This window comes from Ursus americanus, chromosome 18 (genome assembly GCF_024610735.1).
Source record: "Ursus americanus isolate L20-20 chromosome 18, mUrsAme1.1.p, whole genome shotgun sequence".
NCBI classification, from domain to species: Eukaryota; Metazoa; Chordata; class Mammalia; order Carnivora; family Ursidae; genus Ursus; species Ursus americanus.
This window is the reverse complement of record NC_142144.1, coordinates 42,889,128-42,909,899: the sequence shown is the minus strand read 5'-3', so window position 1 is coordinate 42,909,899 and position 20,772 is coordinate 42,889,128. Positions and strand designations below refer to the sequence as shown.

The 20,772-nt window shown below is 36.4% G+C and overlaps 1 long non-coding RNA gene and 1 other non-coding gene across 11 annotated transcripts in view; both read right to left on the bottom strand.

Annotated features, from left to right (window-relative positions):
• LOC123781326 (uncharacterized) overlaps positions 1 to 20,772 on the bottom strand; it is a 1,008,785-nt gene that overhangs the window by 100,329 nt on the left and 887,684 nt on the right. The window lies entirely within an intron of this gene.
• LOC123781368 (U6 spliceosomal RNA) lies at positions 12,076 to 12,182 on the bottom strand. The gene has a single exon (XR_006776702.1). It is a non-coding gene; the product is annotated as a U6 spliceosomal RNA (small nuclear RNA).

Genomic DNA, 20,772 nt, shown 5'->3' with positions numbered 1-20,772 from the left:
ATGCAATAATTTCATAGTAAGACAATTCATTAAATGCCATTTTAAAAGCTGGAAGCAGCCATCAAACTGTTAAAAATCATTGCAGAGGAATTTGCGTCAGATCCCCACTTAGTTTATGTTTATTCAACTACACACAATCATAAAATAGAGTGTGAACAATTTAACTACTAAGTTGAACTATATGAATCATCATTTTTGTACTTTACAAAGTATCAGATTGAGTCCATATGCTTCTGAGTGATCCTGGAATGGGAGACAGTAATTCTGATCTTCTTGGTTCTTGTATGCTTTGAGTATTTTGCTAAGCTGAATGTGACTCTAATATTTTAAATTCCTTCCCTTTTTAACCATAGGAATCTTAAACACGATCCAGTGGCCCTGTACCTACATAAATTTATGTGCACTGTACTTTTGAAAATGAGCAATTTAAAGACATTAAGGTTAAATTGGGTTATGCGCATTTACCACCTTTAAATTTATGACTTTAAAATGTAAATCTGAATAAACCATGAATTCATTTATCTCTGGGTGTTTTAAAGTAAGAAGGTTTATTTTGACCATTAAACTTTCATATGGTTTATAATTATTTACACAAACATGCATTTATTTTATCTGCAAGATATCAAAGACTACTGCCAGAGAAATTATGTCATCCACCTCCATATTATACCAAGGATTTCTAGAGGATTAAAAAAAGGGGTTTATTGAGGGTTACCCAGTTCCTATGATGGTATCACTATCAGAATCCATATCTCTTTGAGTTTCAGCCTGCTGCACTTTCTACCACTTATCACTAGAATATACCTTCACCTCCAATAAATGGATCCTTTATTCTTTTTCTGTGTTTGGTTTTATCTCATATGAAGGCCATCTTTCAGCCTGTCAATAGCTAGGCACAAAAATTCTTACTCTTCTTCACCTCAGGTGTGGGAGCAATAGAAGCTGAGGTGACAGCCTGTAATAGCACAAAGAATTATTAGGAATCAAGTGGGCTTATTTCCACAGCCATTTGTTGCTCTTGGTTTAGGAAGCTCTGATATCATGGTGGGTTCTTTGTTCTAATGGCTGGTATCACTTGAGAGAAGAATCAGGACAAAGAATACAACAAGAGCAGTTGAGGTCGGGAGAACTGAAACAAGACTTTAATGGATTGGGTGTCAAAACGTCATGGTGGGTGTTTTTCCAAACATTGAACAGAAGAAGCAATTTGCAAGCGGGGCAACCTGATTTTGAAATTCGAGCAGTTTCTCCTACTCAGGATCCTGACTGCTCAAAATTAAATCACAATAAAGATAAATGCAATGTGTTAAGTTGTCCCTGAGCTATCGGAATCAGATAAGAGGTGTGCAGCATTGTGGGGAGATCACATAAGACCGTGATAACTCAAATGTTCAATTTGTCAAATGGCTCCTTCTGTTGGTGCAGAGAGCTGAAGCATTTTCATGAGCTTGAGATCAAGATCCTGAGCAAGTGCTAGAAATAACTATTTTGCTTTGTGGACGAACAAAGATAAATGTGTTCTGAATTATGAGGAGGAAAAAGCAAGTGTGATTAAGCTTACATATTTCCAAACTGTTTTTCTTCAGAAATAAAGCTAACACGAACATTTTATTTGTTCCCAACCCTCATCCCTCTGTATACTACTATTTTCAGTCTCTGTAAAAGTAACAATAGCTCTTTGCATTTATATAGCAGCATTTTCCCAAAAACTCACTCAGTAATATTGTGAATAGAAATAGTTTATCCTTGCGATGAATCTCTTATGTGAAGAAGGGGTAATTTCTCTGGTTTTTATTTTTTGTTTGTTTGTTTTAAAGCTAGAATAAGTCAAGATCAGATTGGCAGAATCTTGCAGACAATGTAGTTGTAATAATTGAAAACCACTGCCCTATTTCACCATTATATTTTCATCAAGTCCAGGGATTTGCAGATTTTGGGGCTGAAAATATCATAATAGAAATTTAAAAATACTCTCTGTACCTGCAGATCGGCCATTAGCTAACATGCAGCTTTTCTTACCAAACGGCCACATCTCCCTTGGTTTGAAGAAATGCAAATCTCTGTCAATAATTAATTATATTGAATCTTCAGTGTGGTTTAAGGCAGGATTTTGAACCAGAATGAACCTTGATTGCCAAACTGGAAAAATGCACACTCTATTACTTAATCATAAACCAAACATAATAGCCACTTTGTATGAACAATGGGCTTTTAAAGAATGGTTAACAATAGTTTTAAGACATGGAAAATTTAAATGTTTTCATAAACATACATTTACTGTAAAAGTCAGAAATACTGTAAACTAGATGAGGCTTGACTATATATACCAGCGCAGAATGGCTCAGGATCATGTTCAAGGACTCAGAAGTAATTAGGCAAGGTGACAGGCAGAATTTTAGACATCTCAACAAGTCCAGTGAACAGCTTTCAAACACTTTCTCCCTACCAATGAACTTTCAGTGGCATCAAAAATAACTAGCTTCCCTCCCTCAAAATGGAACTCTTCTAAAAGTTCTTTCCCTTGCAGTAGTAGTGACTGATTCCGTGGGACTGGACTTCTTGTGTGCGTAGCACCTATTTTCTGGCTCAGGAGCCTGTGTTCAGGTGATCCAGCTGTGTTTTAATTTTCCTTCTATTTCTCGGTTTTGGTATTTTTGATTTCCACATTTTCTAATGTAAGGGAAAAGGTCTTAAGAAGTCTGACAAATATATTTTTGTATAAACAATAAAGCTGGTTGGCCCAACCTCAAGACTTTACAACACTGAGAAGGGTCTCTACATTAGAAATTGTGCTTTATATTTCAGAAATCTGCAGCTTGGTGAGAAGAGAAATACAAAAAAGAAAAATGACCATTAGGTATCATAGTAACCTATTTCAAGTTCTCTAATAAGTATAAAAGGAGTGGTAGTAAATGGTGCTTATGGACCTCCAAAACATAGATAAAGTGAACTAAAAGAACATCATCGAGTATATACATGTGTGTGTCTATGAATGGTGTCATCATGTTTTGTCACTGAGTTCAAAGTCTATTTCAAATGTCAGGCTGTGAAAAGAAAGAAATTTCTGCTAAATCAACATCTATACTGAAGAGAGTGACTCTTAATCTAAAGTTTTAGTTCTCTAAAACATGTCATTATCCAGAGCCTCAGAGACCACAAGCAATTAGGCAATTAGGTAAAAGCAATGTTGTCCTCTAATGGTTCATGGATAGTGCCAGAAGACACAAATTCAAAGTAAAAGCTCAGTATAGGCTATATTCTAAATTAAGGCAGCTTTTAATTAAGAATAGTCATTTATTCAAATATTCATTTACTCAGCTGCTAAAAATATGTATTGAATGCTCACTAAATGCACAGCACTTTTTGAGGTACTGGGAATACATTAGTAAATAAAACAGAAATCCCTACCTTCATGGAACTCCTGTAAAAATGACAATACAAAAGTTGATAAATCTATATAGTAAGTTAGAAGGTACAAAGTGCGATTGAGAAAGTAAAGCAGGCCCATTTGGGATGGTGGGGAGGGAGGGTAAAATTTAATAGGATGGTCAAGAGGAGAACTCTCAAGAAGATGACATTTAAGCAAAAACACAAAGAGCTTGAGAAAGCTGGATAGATTCCTCATTTTAGGGGAATAACATCACAGGGAGAGGGTATAAACAAGAGAAAAATTGATGAGGCAGGAGTCTGCCTAATATTTGAATATCCATATGGCTGAAGAAAAGTGGGAAGGATAAGAAGTAGTGGAAGAGGAAGTCAGAGAGGCAATAAAAGGCCAGGGGACAAATCATGTAGGGCTTTTCAGCTATTTTAAAGATGTTAACTTTCATTCTTTTAATTCCTAATTAGATCTACTCAGAATGCTTTGTTGAGAATAAACCTAAGGAGACAGAAATGGAAAAGATGGAAGCAGAAGACCAGTAAGGAGGCTACTGGAAAAATCCATAGCAAGGTGAGTGTGGATACATCCAGGGTGATTATAATGAGAGGGGGTGAAAAATGAGACAATTCTAGATATATTTTGAAGATAGAGCCAATAGAATTTTCTGACATGAGGTATGAGACCAAAAACAAAAAGAAAAAAAAATTTTAAGCAACAAACAGAATCCCTGGGTGACTCCAGGATATTTTGACTTGAGCTATTAGAAGTATAAAAGTACCACTAACTGATCTGTGTGAGAGTAGAAAACCAGGGGCTCTGGCTTATACTACCCATTATGTTTAGATGCCTTTCAGACACTGCAGCAAATTTGTTTGGAGACTAGTGAGAGCTACACTAGAAATACAAAGTTGTCATCAATGTATAGATGATATTTAACACACAAAACCAAATAAGATCCCCAAAATGGTAGAGATAGAAAAAAAGAGAAGATTATAGGAATGGAGAAATTCCAACATTAAGAGGTCAGGAAGATGAAGATGAATCTCCATTAAAGAGATTTAAAAAGCACAGAAAATAAAGAAAAAAAAAACAGGTGGAAAGAAAATGATGTTAAAGAAGTCAGGTGAAGAGAGTATTTTAAGGAGAAGGGAATTATTAGCTGTGTCTTATGTGGATTAGTGGATTATAGATAAATAATCTGAGAATCAAAACTCCACCACTGGATTTGCAATATGAGGGTATTATTAACTGAAGTCAGTAGCAATATTCTAGGAGAGGAGTAAGGATTGCTGAGGGAACGGGAGAGGAGGAAAGGGAGTCAGAAAGTGTAAACAACCGTTTTGAGAAATTTTTCTATAAGGAGGAAGAGAAGAGTGGGTTGATAACTGGGAGTAACGGGGTAAGAAAGTTTTTTCATTTTTCTTTTAATAACATGCTATTTTGTGGAATAGTAGCATGATGGGAAAATAGAAAAGGGATATATGATGATGGGGGTCAGAGAGGGGAGAAGGCTGGCTTACAGTGGTGTTCTTGAAGAGGCAAGAAAGGATGACTCTAGTCTACAAATGAATGAAAAGACCTCAGACAGAAGTAAAGGGAGTTCATCTGTAGGAAGAAAAGTAGAGATGCGCATGGAGGATTTGAGGGATAAGCTTGTAGGATTTCTCTTGTCAGTTTCAATTTTTCTCAGTGAATTGAGCAGTAAAATGATTGGCTAAAAATATGTGTACATTTGAGAGAGAACAGATGTTTGAAATTGTTTCACAAGACAATGAGATAATGAATGAACTAAGGAGCTCCATTATGCTGAAAGTATCAAGGGTTAATTTGAAGGTAGTAGTTAATAATTTAGGTGAGAACAGTCACTATGGTTCTAGAGCTTTCTCCAGCCGTAACGAATGTCATGAATGCAACTATATGCAGTAGACAGTTGTATTTTCCAGCATTGGTGTATTGTCAAGTGTGTGAACAAAGTGAGAAGGAGGCAAATAAGTTGCATGTGTGTATAATACAATGGTTTTAGTGATAGTTAACTCAAGCTAGGTGAGAAAGGCTGGGAGAACATGAAGAGGAAGAGAAGCAGTAGAGAAGTATTAGATCATTAGATTTTAGGCCCCAGGGAATGAAACATCCGCATAATAAAATAAACACAGTAAGAATAAATATCTATGTAATAAAGCTACAGGAGAGGACAGTGTCCCTGATACAGCCAACTTATTACCAGCAATATGGTGAAAGGGAAATTTTTTCAGAGATTAATTTGATATATAGAGGATTTTCTTGATGACAAAGAGGGTAATATTTTGAAAACTCTCAAGTTTACATTTCATTTTCAAATCAGTGCTTTACTTACTAATTCTATTTTTGCTATTTATGTTTTTGCTTTGGTATAGAGTTAACTTTGGAAAAAAATGTTTCTTACTTCTGAACAATCATTGCACAGAAAGATGTTTTCTCATGAGCTTGAAGTTATCTAGCACTTTTTCCAAATCTGTCATCTGTGATTTTGGTAGCCAAAACAAGATCCCTTATAGAAAGATCTGAAGGCGATAGATCAAGGGTCAGCTGGGAAGATGGCCAATTAGGAGAATCCTAAGCTCACCTTGTCCCATGGATACGACTAGAAAACAGATCGGCATAAATAACCCAGAAAACAGTCTGAAGACTGGCAAAACAAACCCTATAGCTAAAGGTAGAGGAGAGGCCACATTGAAGAAAGCAGGAAGGGTGAAGATGTGGTCTGGGAGTGAAAGGGACCATGGCTGTCTGTGGCTAGGAGGGAGCCAGTGGCGCAGAAAAAGGAGAAAAATAGACTTTCCCACCAGGGAGCCCATGAATGGGGGCTTTCAAAGAGGGGCCAAATTTTGTGAGTTCTTGCAACCAGCAGGACTTTTAAAGCCTAGAATTTTGAAAACAGGCTAGTTTGGCTCTGGGAAAGCCTAGAGGGAATTAATAACTCAAGTCCCCACCCTTAGATAGCAAGACAGCAGCCCCTGCAGATTCAACCTAAAACCACAAGTTTGAAAAACATCAAAGCAGATGGGTGAGACAGTTATTTGCTCATCTCAGAGCATGACCTGGGATCACAGGGAGACCCATCCAGGAACAAAGGAACTGGCAGGCACCATTTCCCTACCCCACCTCCCAGCATAAACAATGGCCACCTATGGTAACCAGCACTGCACTAACACTGCTTACCTAACTGCACACACCAAGCCTCACACCCCACAATCTTCAGTGGATCAGCCCTTCCCCGTTACATACATCATAGTCCCCTCACTGCATGCCCTCTCCCCTTGAAGATAGGTACAAACCCTCCCAACACCACACCTCCAGCCCAGTGCATTTTGCAGGACTTCAGTTCTGGCAATGGAAGCAGGTCTCATTTTTGCAAGCAGACTACCACACACCTTATTTAAATGTGTCCCACCCCTTCCAGGGACCAAACACTGCCCACAATAGGCACAGAGAACCTTTGTGACAACTAGACTGAAGGAAACAGAGACCAAGACTAACGTAGTCAGTAGGTCTATACACATAGGAAACACTCCCTGAAGTGCCAGGCCCTGGAGAGCAGGGGACACTGCACTGCAGGGCACTATACCTCTTCTTCATAAGGCTACTACCATTAAAAGTAAAAGAAGTAGCTGATTTTCCCAACACACATGAGGAGACAGAGAAATATGTTCCAAATAAAAGAACAGGACCAAACCACAGCAAGAGACCTAAGTAAAACAAATATAAGTAATATGTCTGATAGAGAATTTAAAGTAATGATCATAAAGATACATACCCAACTTGAAAAAAGAGGAGTGGAGGACATCAGTGAGACCCTTAACACAAATATAAAAAAGAACCAATCAGAGATCAAGAACATAATAAATGAAATTAAAAATGCTTGATGGAATAAATAGCAAGCTAGATGAAGCAGAACTAATTAAAGACCTGGAAGACAGTAATGGAAAGTAACCAAGGTGAGCAAAGGAGAGGAAAGAAAATTATACAAATCAAGAATAGTCTTGGGTGCCTGGGTAGCTTAGTCAGTTAAGTGCCCTACTCTTGGTTTCAGCTCAGGTCATGATCTCAGAGTCGTGAAATCGAGCCCTGCATTGGTCTCTAGGCTCACGTGGAGTCTGCTTCAGTTTTTCTCCTATTCCTTCTCCATAAAGTCACAAATGAAAGAGAAATAAAACCAACACCACAGAAGTACAAACAACTGTATAAATATATAACAGAATATTATAAAAACCAAATGCCAATGAATTGGACAATTTAAAAGAAATAGATTCCCAGAAATTCCTACAAACATATAACCCACCAAAACTAAAGCAGGAAGAAATAGAAAACTTGAACAGACCAAATACCAGCAATGAAATTGAATCAGTAATCAAAAAAAAATCCCAAAAAACCAAAAGTCCAAGACCAACAGCTTCACAGACGAATTCTACCAAACATTTAAAGATGACTTAATACTTATTCTTCTCAAATTATTCCAATAGAAGAGGAAGGAAAACTTCCAAATTCATTTTATGAGGCCAGCATCACCTCAATACCAAAACCTGATAAAGACACAACAAAAAAAGAGAACTACAGGCCAATATCCCTCATGAATATAGATGCAAAAATCCTCAACAAAATATTAACAAAATGACTACAACAATACATTAAGAAATCATAGACCACAATAAAGTGGGATTTATTGCATGGATGCAAGGGTGGTTCATTATTTGCAAAACTATCAACATGACACATCACATCATTAAGACCAAGGATAAAAACCATATGATCATTTCAATATATGCAGGAAAAGCAACTGACAAAGTACAATATCATTCATGCTTAAAACCCTCTGCAAAGTAGATCTAGAGGAAACATACCTCAACATAATAAAGGATATATGGAAAACCTACAGCTAACTTCATACTGAATGGGGAAAAACTGAGAGCTTTCCCCCTAAGGTTAGAAATAAGACAAGGCTGTTCCTCTCATCACTTGTATTCAACATAGGACTGGAAGTCCTAGCCACAGCAATTAGACAACATAAAGAAAGAAAAGGCATCCAAATTGGTAAGGAAAAAGTGAAACTCTCACTGTTTGCAGATGACATCATACTATATATAGAAAACCTAAAAACTCCACCAAAAAACTACTAGAACTGGTAAGTGAATTAAGTCATATGATACAAAATCAACATACAGAAATCTGTTGCATTCCTATACACTAATAATGAAGCAGCAGAAATTAAAATTAAGAAATCAACCCCATTTACAATTACACCAAAAACAATAAAATCTCTAGCAATAAGCTTAATGAATGAGGCAAAAGACCTATACTCTAAAAACTATAAAACACTGATGAAAGAAATTTAATGATGCAAAGAAATGGAAAGACATTCAACCCATGCTCATGGGTTGGAAGAACAAACATTCTTAAAATAGCTATACTACCCAAAGCAATCTGTACATGTAATGCAACCCCTCTCAAAATGCCAACAGTATTTTTCACAGAACTAGAACAAACAATCCTAAAATTTGTATGGAAACACAAAAGACCTCAAATAGCTAAAGCAATCTTGAAAAAAAAAAAAACGGTAGGTATCACAATTTCAGATATCAAGTTATATTACAAAGCAGTAGTAATTAAAACAGTTTGGTACTGGCATGAAATAGACATGGAGACCAGTAGAACAGAACAGAAACCCCAGAAATAAATCCACAATTATATGGTCAATTAATCTTGACAAAGCAGGAAAGAGTACCAAATGGGAATAAGACAATCTTTTTAACAAATGGTGTTGGGAAAACTGGATAGCTACATGGAAAAGAATGAAATTGGACCACTTTCTTTCAGCACACACAAAAATAAACGCAAAGTTGATTAAAGACCTAAATGGGAGACCTGAAACCTTAAAAATCCTTGAAAAGAGCACAGGCACTAATCTCTCTGACATCAGCCACAGCAACATTTTTCTAGATATGTCTCCTGAGGCAAGAGAAATAAAAACGAAAATAAACTATTAGGACTACAATAAAATATCTTCTGCATAGGGAAGGAAACAATCAGTAAAACTAAAAGACAACCTATGGAATGGGGGAAGATATATGCAAATGATATATCCAATAAAGAGGATCCAAAATGTATGAAGAACTGATACAACTCAACACTCAAAAAACAAATAATCCAATTAAAAAATGGGCAGAAGACAGGAACAGAAATGTTTCCAAAGAAGACATCCAGATGGCCAACAGACACACCTATCAGGGAAATGCAAATCAAAACCACAGTGAGATATCACCTCACACCAATCAGAATGGCTAAAATCAAAATCACAAGGAACAATAAGTGTTGGCAAGGATGTGGAGAGAAAGAAACCTTGGTGCACTGTTGGTGGGAATGCAGACTGGTACAGTGACTGTGGAAAACAGTATGGAGGTTCCTCAGAAAGTTAAAAATAGAGCTACCCTATAATCCATTCATTGTACTATTAGATATTTACCCAAGAAGTACAAAAACACTAATTCAAAAAGATACGTGCACCTTTATGTATACTGCAGCGTTGTTTACAATAGCCAAGCTAAGGAAGCAGCCCAAGTGTCCACCGATAGATGAATGGATAAACAAGAGGTGGTACACGCACACACACACACACACACACACACACACACACACGAATAATATGCAACCATGAAAAAGAATGAAAATTTCACCATTTGCAACAACATGGATAAAACAAGAGAGAATTATACTAAGCCTAATAAGTCAGAGAAAAACAGATTCCATATGATCTCACTTACATGTGAAATGTGAGAAACAAAACAAACAAGCAAAGGAAAAAAGAAAGAGAGAGTGAAATCAAGAAACAGACTCTTAACTATAGAGAATAAACCAATGGTTACCAGAGGGGAGGTGGGTAGAGAGATGTGTAAAATAGGTGATGGAGGGGCGCCTGGGTGGTGCAGTCGTTAAGCGTCTGCCTTCGGCTCAGGGCATGATCCCGGCGTTCTGGGATTGAGCCCCACATCAGGCTCCTCCACTAGGAGCCTGCTTCTTCCTCTCCCACTCCCCCTGCTTGTGTCCCCTCTATAAATAAATAAATAAAATCTTAAAAATAAAATAGGTGATGGAAATTAGAGAGTATATTTATCATGATGAAAAAAAAATTTTTTTTAAAAAGATCTGAAGGCACCTTCTGGTGAAATCCTAATGGCAAACGTTATAGACTGTAGAAATGGCAAACGTTATAGACTACAAAATGATGCTGGTAGTGTCTGTTCAGATTGGTGAAGCAAAAAAGCTGAAGATATGGGATTCTTTATATTCTCTTCTGTATTTAGTTTCCTTTCCTTCTCAATTCTTTTCCTTGAGTTCATCTCTATTCCTTTATATTTTCCCACGCTTTCTCTTTTAATTTCTAATTGCCCTCCTTTCTCTCAAATGCTATATTTTTTTTACCCCAACTTATTTTCCTTTCCCAGAATTCTATCCTTCAAATAGAAAATAAACAATATGCTATTTTCTCCCATCTTCATCATTTTTGTCTTTCCCATCAGCACTGTAGGACTTCTGTCATGTCCTATGATATCCCAGCAAATGTGCATTCATTTGTACTTATAGAAGTGTATTGTTCACTATTCTTAGCATTTGTAAACAAAGGTCTCTCATTAATAATTCTGACTTCACTTGGTACCAACAGGTTGGTAGGTAGTGTGCAGTGACATTTCAAACATATTTAGAATTGACGGCAGTTGCAGAAATGAAAACAGTTTTCCTCTGCTCATTCTATTTATTTTTCCTTAGATGAGAACCTAACTGAAACAGAGATGATGAGTCACTGAAAAGTCCTTTTTTTTTTTCTTTTAGTGAGCAGAAATGTTAATACAATTCAAGCTAATTTATTTTAGAAAAGCATTTGGAATATTGTAAATACTTCAGTGTTATAATTTTTCAAACATCTTGATTTTTCAAAAAGATGAAAAAATCATAAATAATATTAAATACCCCATCACATAATAACTTCAAAATATATCCTATAGTAAATCTGACATATTATGATCCATGCTGAGATGGTATGTATAAAAGTTTGGTGACTAACTGCCAGGCCTCATGAGACAGATTGTATCATCATGAATCCTGACCATGTCACCCATTAGCTATGTAACTTTGGATAATTCATTAATTTAATTTTTCTTAGGTAAAAATATAGGCAATAGTACTCTCTTCATAGACTTGTTGGGACAACTAAATAACATGCGTAAAGCACTGAGTACCGTATGTGTCAAATACATAGCAATGACTCACTAAAAGTTTGCCATTATTGTTGCTAACACTTTGATATGTTTAATGTTCATGGATGAGGGGCGCCTGGGTGGCACAGTCGTTAAGCCTCTGCCTTCGGCTCAGAGCGTGATCCCAGCGTTCTGGGATCGAGCCCCACATCAGGCTCCTCCGCTGGGAGCCTGCTTCTTCCTCTCCCACTCCCCCTGCTTGTGTTCCCTCTCTCGCTGGCTGTTTCTGTCAAATTAATAAATAAAATCTTTAAAAAAAAATGTTCATGGATGACCAGGATACAGAGAGATTTCAGAGTCTTATCCACGATATTTCTTCTCTCTATGGGTAAGCATCAATAAAGGCAAACTGATGAATGATATCGTTAATTAAATGAAAGGCCAATTTGCATAGTCCAATTTTTTTCTTTAAATATGGAAAGCTTCCCAAATTTACGTGTCATCCTTATGCAGGGGCCATGCTAATCTAATCTGAATCATTCCAGTTTTAGTGTTTGTGCTGCTGAAGTGAGCACTGTGTAGTCTAATTTTTGTTGAGGAGCCCTGGTACATCAACAGCAACACAGTAGTCAGATATTAAACAAAAATCTGTGTCTCAGTGTCTGCAGAGTCTGAGCACTTTCTTTTCCTCTCAAAGTGGCGTTGCCTAAAATTTCACAAAGTCACCTCAAAATGAGGTCACGTACCCCACTGCCATCTTCCTACTTTGCCAACTATGGGTTGCCAAAATACAAAGAAGACTTTAAGACTGATTAACAAATTCACTTAATTTTAAAATCTGATTTATTAACTTATACAATACTTCACTTAGTCCTTTAAAAAATAAAGTAGGAATTAAGGTAAGGGCTACATAAATTTCCCAAGCTATTAAGTGTTGGTGCTGGAGTTTAAACTCCGGATCCTGACTTATTTACCATTCTGTTCTACTGTTCCAGCTTGACTGTGAACTGTTTGACTTTACAAAATCAGCAGAGGTAGAAAACTAAGATCACTAAGGTCTCAGACATTGTGTTTTTGAGGATTACCTGATTACAATGTGAAGGAATGGATCTTACCTTCTTAAAGCAGCGATTAATCCTGTCATTTACCAAAAAAATGTTTATTTTCAAAAATAGTGCTGTATGGCTGGGCCCTAATAACTGCTTTTAATTATTCCACCTTATAGCCAGAATAATCATCCAATTGGACCCAAATATGAAAGTACTGTCTGTTAAGTAGATTTTAATAAAAGTTTATTTTTAAAAGTATGGATTACAAAACATCCAGTCTACTCAGATGGGCCATTGACACTACTTCTGACCTGGTTCTCCAGTCTCTTTCCCCTTCCCCAAACTCCATCCTCTCCTCTCCCTCTGGAAGCCCTGTTTCTGGTTCTTTTTTCCTACTCCCCAACCCCCTTAACACCTTCTACTCTCAAGAATGACACTCTCTACTTTTGAGATGAACTGTTTTCTCTCCTATTCTCTCCAAACTAAATTCCTCGCATTGGCTCTTCAGAAGTTTATAATTCATTACTCAGACAATTATCCTTCCCAGAAGGGTGGGGAGGGGAAAAGAGAATTGAAGGTTGGAAATAAGTGCATATGCGTGCACGTGCGCGCGCGCGCGCGCGCGCGCGCGCACACACACACACACACACACACACACACACACGGTGTAACCTTGCCCTGCAGCAATACTTGATAGTTTCATCTTTTCTTAAGAGGAGATTAAAAAAAATTCTCTGCTTAGATATCTGTACACTCTCGCATTCCTAAGTTGGCTAAATCCACGAGGTCAAGGGAAGGAGAAATGAGAAAAAATTTGTATGCTTTGCCAAAAAAAATACTAATGTCTTACAGTTTCAAGATGTCTGTCTTTTGTGGACTTACAGCTAAGTATTAAAAAAAGTGACCTGGCAAATACTGGAGGAGGAAATGGATGCATTCATAATAGATAATATAAAATAAATGATGGAGGTAGCAAGGCAAAAACTAAATGCAGGACTGATGGACAAGAGGTAACTCGCTTATAATAATAATCATAATAGCCATAATTTTTTAAAAACTGATTTTGAGATTTATTCTTTTCAAACCACTCTGTACATGGCCTTCAATTATAACTAATTTCATAATTTGGATTAAAGACTAAGATTTTCCATACCGGAAATTCTCATGTTCCTCATTACCTTCTCTCATTTGAGAGGCTATAAAAAATTCCATTTTCCCTATTATTGTTAATTTGTCCATGACACAAACTAAAGCTAAATTTTCCAAGCAAGTTCATAAGTAAAAATAAAGAAGGTAATGAATGTGATATATTAATTTGGGACATTTCTGTTAAGAGATGACACTTATTATTTAAAATGTCTTACATTCTTAATCTCAATTTAGTTTTTCTACTTTTTCTCTTCTTTCTCCCCAGTTGTGGTTTATCCATAAAAAAATGTATATATTTTTGTCAACTTTGGTAAGATTCACTTAAACATTTCACGTAAAATAAAAATTTTAAATCCTTATTAATGAAAATGAGTTCTCCTTGAGTCAAAATCATAAAAGAGATCAGTAGAATAGTATGCTATTATAAAAAGAGTAATATATCTCTATGTCATATAATGAGGAAAAACTAAAAGTAACTCCATTTTCTTTCTAGTCATTTTTTTTCATTCTTGTTCTGGTTTGGACTTTGTCCATGAAATAAAGAAAAGTGGCTATTCTATAGAAAAGCAATATCTCTTAGGAATAAGGGAGAATAATAGGATATATGCCATCACCAAAAAGAATGAGAAAAATCTATCTGTAAATAGATGAAGCAATTTCTGATTTATACTGGTAACCGTGGGAAAAATGCAGAATATATTACTGATTGCATATAAAGGTAAATACACACACACACACACACACACACACACACACACACACACACATATAGGTGTCTCTATAGTCTTACATTATCTCTAAAAGAGTTGGTAAGTTTTTCCCTCAGAGGAGGGGTACTGGATAGCTTCCAGATATGGACAGAAGGAAGAGATAGTCTTCACTGTATATACTATTGTATTTTTAATTTTTTTATCAAGTGTACATATTTCCTATTGAAAAAATAAACATTTATAAAGAAGATATCTTTTGCTATTGCAGAAAAGAGTTGGCACTCAGTATTACTGAGACCCAATGCTAATTTTATTGCCCCGATAGATTTGGGACAGATCTAAGAGTTTTACAAACTCTCAGAAAGTTGTATTTGTTGTAAGCCCATAAATTTATATTTTTTAAAATACAAGCACTAACATTCCTATGTAATATGTAACCTGAATGAAAAATTGCTTTCATGATGTATTAAGCTATACATCATCAGGGCCAGCTGTCACTCTGATGATGTATTGGTACAATAAATCTCAAGGTGTGACACATTGAAAAAGTATTACTCAAAAGAGAATGGTCTCCAAGTTAAAAACTGATCCAACATAAAATTCAAAGAGAAAACTATAGAGAAACAATTTATCTGTTGCCAAGAAGTGTTATGCAAGCAAAGTTGTCTTCTCAGGGCACTTCTGTTTTGAACATTACAGCTTTAGCAGGCTCAGGGGAAATCAAAACAATGTGCCCCCTTTTCCAGGATCCAAAATTGATCCTGGAGATAACTGGTTAAGAGCATACCCAAAGCAACCTCAGATGAGAAAAGCTGTTGCAATGAATATTAAAGTTTTAAAGGTGGCATGGGAAGGCAAAAAAGTACCTGGGCATGAGAAGCAGTTCAGAAGATGGTCCATGTATCATTTACGTGAGAATTTGAGCTGAAGGCTGAAGAGCTGGAAAAACTGCAACGGAATACAGAAGCCAAGTCAAGAATGCAGGGGAGAAGAGGGGAGGATGAAGTAAGTGCACGTCACAGGACAATTAAGAAACAGTTTAGAAAATTCTCTCTGGATTAGACACTGACATAGAAGAGGGAATTTCATAGTTTGATTCAGAATTTTGCCATTTATTAGACATATGACCTTGGAAATTTTGAAAGAAGGTCATGGCATTTAAATTAGAGAAATTTGGGATAGAGATGGAAAATGCTCTCTTTCATCCATTACAAGTCACCAAAGAAAGTTTCTGCACAAATTTGTCTCTCATTGAGTAATTTAATTAAGCAAATACATAATGTGATCTTTTAGATGTCACCCCACTCATAAGCAAGGGGAACATCTCCCAATGCATTCATTCATTCATCATTAAACATTTTCCATTGTGTTTCAGGTGCTATGACCAGCCCTACGGACACAAAAGTGAACACAACAGACCTAGTAACGCTTTGCTTTTGCTCATGCTTTGTCCCGCTTTTGTATTCCTTATCTAGCAACATCCTCTCAATCATTCAATGATACCTCATGTTTCTTGTGCCCCATGTTCAATCATCCATGGCCATATCATTCTAAGATATGATATCCCTTCTCTAAAGTTCAATGAATTTCAGAATTGAATGAGACTTTCTAATCTAGTTCAAAATTTTCAGTTTAGAAGTAAGAAGATTATGGCCTACAAAGATCAAGTGCCTTACATGTTTGGGGGACATGGTTATACATGTAATACTTGAACCAGGTCTTCTTTTTCAAGAAATTGTCCACTTCATCATACCTGCATATTTTCACGTCTATGCCATTTACTTGGCATACACTCTCTTGTTTTATTTTTGTGTATATGGCTTATACTATTCCCAACGAGAGAGACCATTTTTGAGTCCGAAGACTACGTCTCTTTTGTCTGTGTATACTGTTTCCTTCCAACTCAGGCCCTCACAGTCTTCCTGACATAGGGATGTGACTGAAAATGTTATTTGACTTTACTAAATCGCTAAGTTCTAAAAGAGGAGCAGTGCTAAATAGCGCTCTCTTGTAGCCCCAGGAATGCCACTTTTTTTTTTTTTTAAATAAATTGAGAGTCTCTTCTAACATCACATTATGAAAAGGAATTCCATCTATATTTGGAATTGTGGTAAAAAGCACTTGAAGGGAAGGCAGTGAGCTCCAGGGAAAGAACTAGTAGGTCAACCGTTAAGCTGCCCAGTTCTTTCAGATTGGTTTCTTTTGATCCAGAAAGAAAAAAATCTTGGATATGATTTTAAAAACACACTTAATAAAATGGCCCCTGAAAATCCTAATGCTGAAGCTGACTGAAATATTTGAGATAGGAAAGTAAGCCAGTGGTCCAGACAGCTCAGTGGCAACAGACAGAAAGCCTTTGGCTGTAAGGATGGTTTCGCTAAGAAGTGAACTCCTGTAATCAGCTCTGGTTAATGAAATTGAGGCTTTGCCACAAATTTCTGCAGGATTATTTTGAAGATATCAACTTAATACAAATATTAATTACTTTTACACATAAGAAACACTTTCCACTCTTCCCCTCTTCCAGGTTTCCTTTGAAAATCCAATTATACAGGAACGCAGTTTTAATTATAATATTGATTTTGCTTCTTTGCTAGGAGTGGGACTAATTCAATTAGTTGTAATTATGTGCATAGAGTGGTCGGACTAATCCTTCAGGATGTTGGCCCACTAACTTCATACCACTTTTCTTCACATCCAAGTCAGAGAGGAACATACAGCCTCTGAAAGGCCTGAAATTGTGCGGACCTCTAAGAAAGGAAGACAAGGAAGAAGATGTAATAGTCTGTTAAAGAACTTGACAATTTGACAGTGGCTTTTCAGATGCAAAATTGTGCAAATCAGATTTTATGTAGCCTTTGCAATTAGCAACTGCAGTAGGATTTATTTATTTATTTGTGTGTGTGCAGGGTGTTTTGTAGAAATAAGAGGGGGCATGATAACGTCAAAGTAAACTGTACTAGACTATTAAACAGGCAGAGAAGATTTTACTCAAGGCTCTTGTAATAGAAGAGAGAGAACACAACTCTGATTTCAGTTCTGCTAGAACGAAGGGCAGAACGGGAAGATTTCAGGCCATCTGTGTTTGCGTATTGGTTTACCCACAAAAAGAGTAAACTTCCCTGTGTGTTCATGACACAAGATGGTTTTACAGCTTGAAGCAAAGTGCCCTCCCAAGCTAGACTCTTACTCTCTCCACAGAGATTGGGAGACAGAAGCCTCATCTTCCTTGATGATTATATTTCAAAAGGATGTCTCCCAAGTCACTGAGAAAGACAGTCCTGGGTGTAAAACTGGCAAGAGGCCTTGAAAAAGGTTTATGTCTCAAAGGTGTAGAGAAAAAAATTTACAATGACAAGTTTCTTAAAGTAAATACTCAAAGAAAAGGGCAGTTAGAGGCCTAAAGTCAGGCGAAGACTGTCTAAAGTTTGGTCAAGCTGAGGGGAACATTAAGATCCTCTCGGTCAATACTCTGGAAGAAAGTGAAATGTTTCTTTGAACACAAAAATTCAGGGCCCTTGCGCTCCAACTGAAAAAAAAAACCTTGAAAATACTAACACTGAAGAACTTATTTGTGTGTACCTTAATCTTTGTTCGCATTTACATCTCATCTATACCTTTAAAAAAATACACCCACTTCTGGTAAAAGTCGTTCTGTTTGGAAGTCTAACTATCAGTGCAAGCTACATCTCTGGCACTTACTGGCTATGAGACTTTAACAAACTAAAGTCACTTTCTTTCTCCGATTTGATTATCTCTTCTACAAAATGAAAGACTTGTTTCTTATAAATTTGTAGAAATTAAATAATTTGACAGGCTAGGATAAATGTATGTCATAGCCATTTACATTTTATTTTCGCTTTACTACCTGTACCCTTGCTAAACTTTGTATTTTAAAAAAAGATATTATTTCAACTGATTCCATGGATTGTTATCAGTATAAAGTCATTTTCTCAATAATAATAGTTTTGGTCCTTGCTTTTCAGTTACTATACATCATTTTTCTTTATTATACTGGATCTTGCTTTTAGCTCAGTGTTCACTTTTTGCCTTATTCCTGATTTTATAAAAATTTGTCTAGAATATCACCTTTACTCATTATGCTAGAGTTTGACTTGAGACTTCTATTACAAGTTTACTGTAAAGTTTTTTGTTTTGGGTTTTTTTCTTTAATTTTCTGATTTAGATTTGCTAGCCTAAGGAGGGAATCTGAGGTCTTCTGGATTCCTTATCTTACACTAAAGAGGAGAGTTTTCCTGAATAGTCTGCAGCAGCCTGGGTTTCTTTCCCAAACTCTAAAACACCAATTCCCCAAGACACTGTTCTGAGGAAACCTCTGGGCTCATCCTTCCTTACTGCCAATTTAGCAACTACATAAACATCTCTCCCTTTTGCAGGACTGATTTACCTGCAAAAATACTTGAAGAGCGGGTATGAGAAAAGAATTAGTCATGAATTGGGGAAGGTAGTAGGGGACAGGGACAACAGCCCTTTTGGCTTTAGAAGAGCATCGGAAGTAAGAATCCAAAGTTATGATGACTGAATGGGAATTTCCTACCTTCTTTTCTTAGATGACCATCCTTTTTTCTCCTCAGTAGTTCATTTTCACTTTGAGGAGCGGAAATTCGTATTCAGGTATGGAAAATTACTGACCCCTGAGACACTACTCCCTTCGGTATGTTTCCCAGATCTCGGCAATTCAATGAGAAACGTGGGGATGCAAAGCACTCATTGCTTTCTCTGTTGAAACCAAAACATCTAGCATTTTATATGCATATTCAGCATTTATATATATTAGGTATTTTAGTGTAATTGTAATTCACTATTTTTGAGATTCGAGAGGTCTCTGTGGAAGATGAATGAACATTCTATGCTTTCCATGTGTCTCTCATCCTTTAATCTATAACCCCACAGTTTTCTATTTCACACCAAACATGTACACTTCTTCCTTAGCAGAGCTCCTCCAAGATTATTATCAATGCTATTGTGGTGTAAGTCTGTAAGATTGGACCTTCTTACTGTCATTTTTCAAAGTGCTGCTGACTGGGCTGTCTAAGGAATGGTAACTCACAAATTACTTTTGTGTCTAAAGATAGAAAAAAATGTTAAGTCAATTTCTTGAATTAATTAAGAGATAACATTGATATAGGAATGGTCTAGTGCCACAAATAATTATCACTTGAAATTACACAGTCAAAAAGGCCAATTAAGGAACCAAATATAGCTAATGAGAAAATTTAATTGATAATTTTTCAAGCTGCTGGCCTGGTCCTGATTTTTTCCCTATAGTTCGGCAACAATGACAACAGCAAAACAACAACAAAAAGCTACAGAGGCTCAGCTGATTTGTATATGAGCAAGATCCTTCTGGATCTCAGCTGAAATTTGTTTTTAGCTACAGAAATCCACTCCTTATTCGACTACATAGATATGTATTTACTTTACTGTTAACTACTTTTCCCAAGAAAGTATAGTTTCCTCTACTCTTTCAGAATGGTAAAATTCAAAGTAGAAGAGAAATTCCTATACTTTAAACTGCTAATTAAAAAAAAAAAAATTCAAATTCACTGTGAAGGTCTTGTCCTTCAAATTATCTTTTTGGTACCATGCAGGCTATAGCCTCTGATTGACCTTCCTGAAGAAAACATGTAAAAATTCTACTGAAAATATTGAAATGAACTTTTGAAATTTAGTTGCTAAGTAGGCAGTATAGTAAGGAACTTTTTAGCCAAAATGAAGATGAGATCAGGATCTAAGACAAATGAGAGAATTATCCAAGCTGGCTTTCATCATGAGGGCATTTTCCAATGACCTATAACTTTGAGTTTATTTTTAAAGCTCCACAGAGCACAAATAGAAGATAACCTAGAATTTATCCAGTATGGGGTGAATAATAGGAGACACGGGCATAAAATCTCACTGAGGGAGCTGGAAATAGAAGAAGCAAAAACACAGAGGAGGAGGAGGAAGAAGAAAGAGGAAAAAGACAAAAGGAGGGGAAGAAAAACTGTACATCTCAAAAAAAATCTGTCTTTAGAATTCTCACTCATAACCTAGGTGTTTTAAGGGTTTGCAGCCTGAATTTATATCTGTCGCTTAAGCTAAGGTGATTTGAAATGGAAAACTTATTCAAAAGAAGTACTAGACTGAGAGTGCCCCTAGGCATCTGGCAGAAGAAAACATAAATCTTTCTTGGAGGAATCCACAGTACTTGCCTCACACCTGGGCAACACCAGTTACAAGATCAGCCCTGTAAA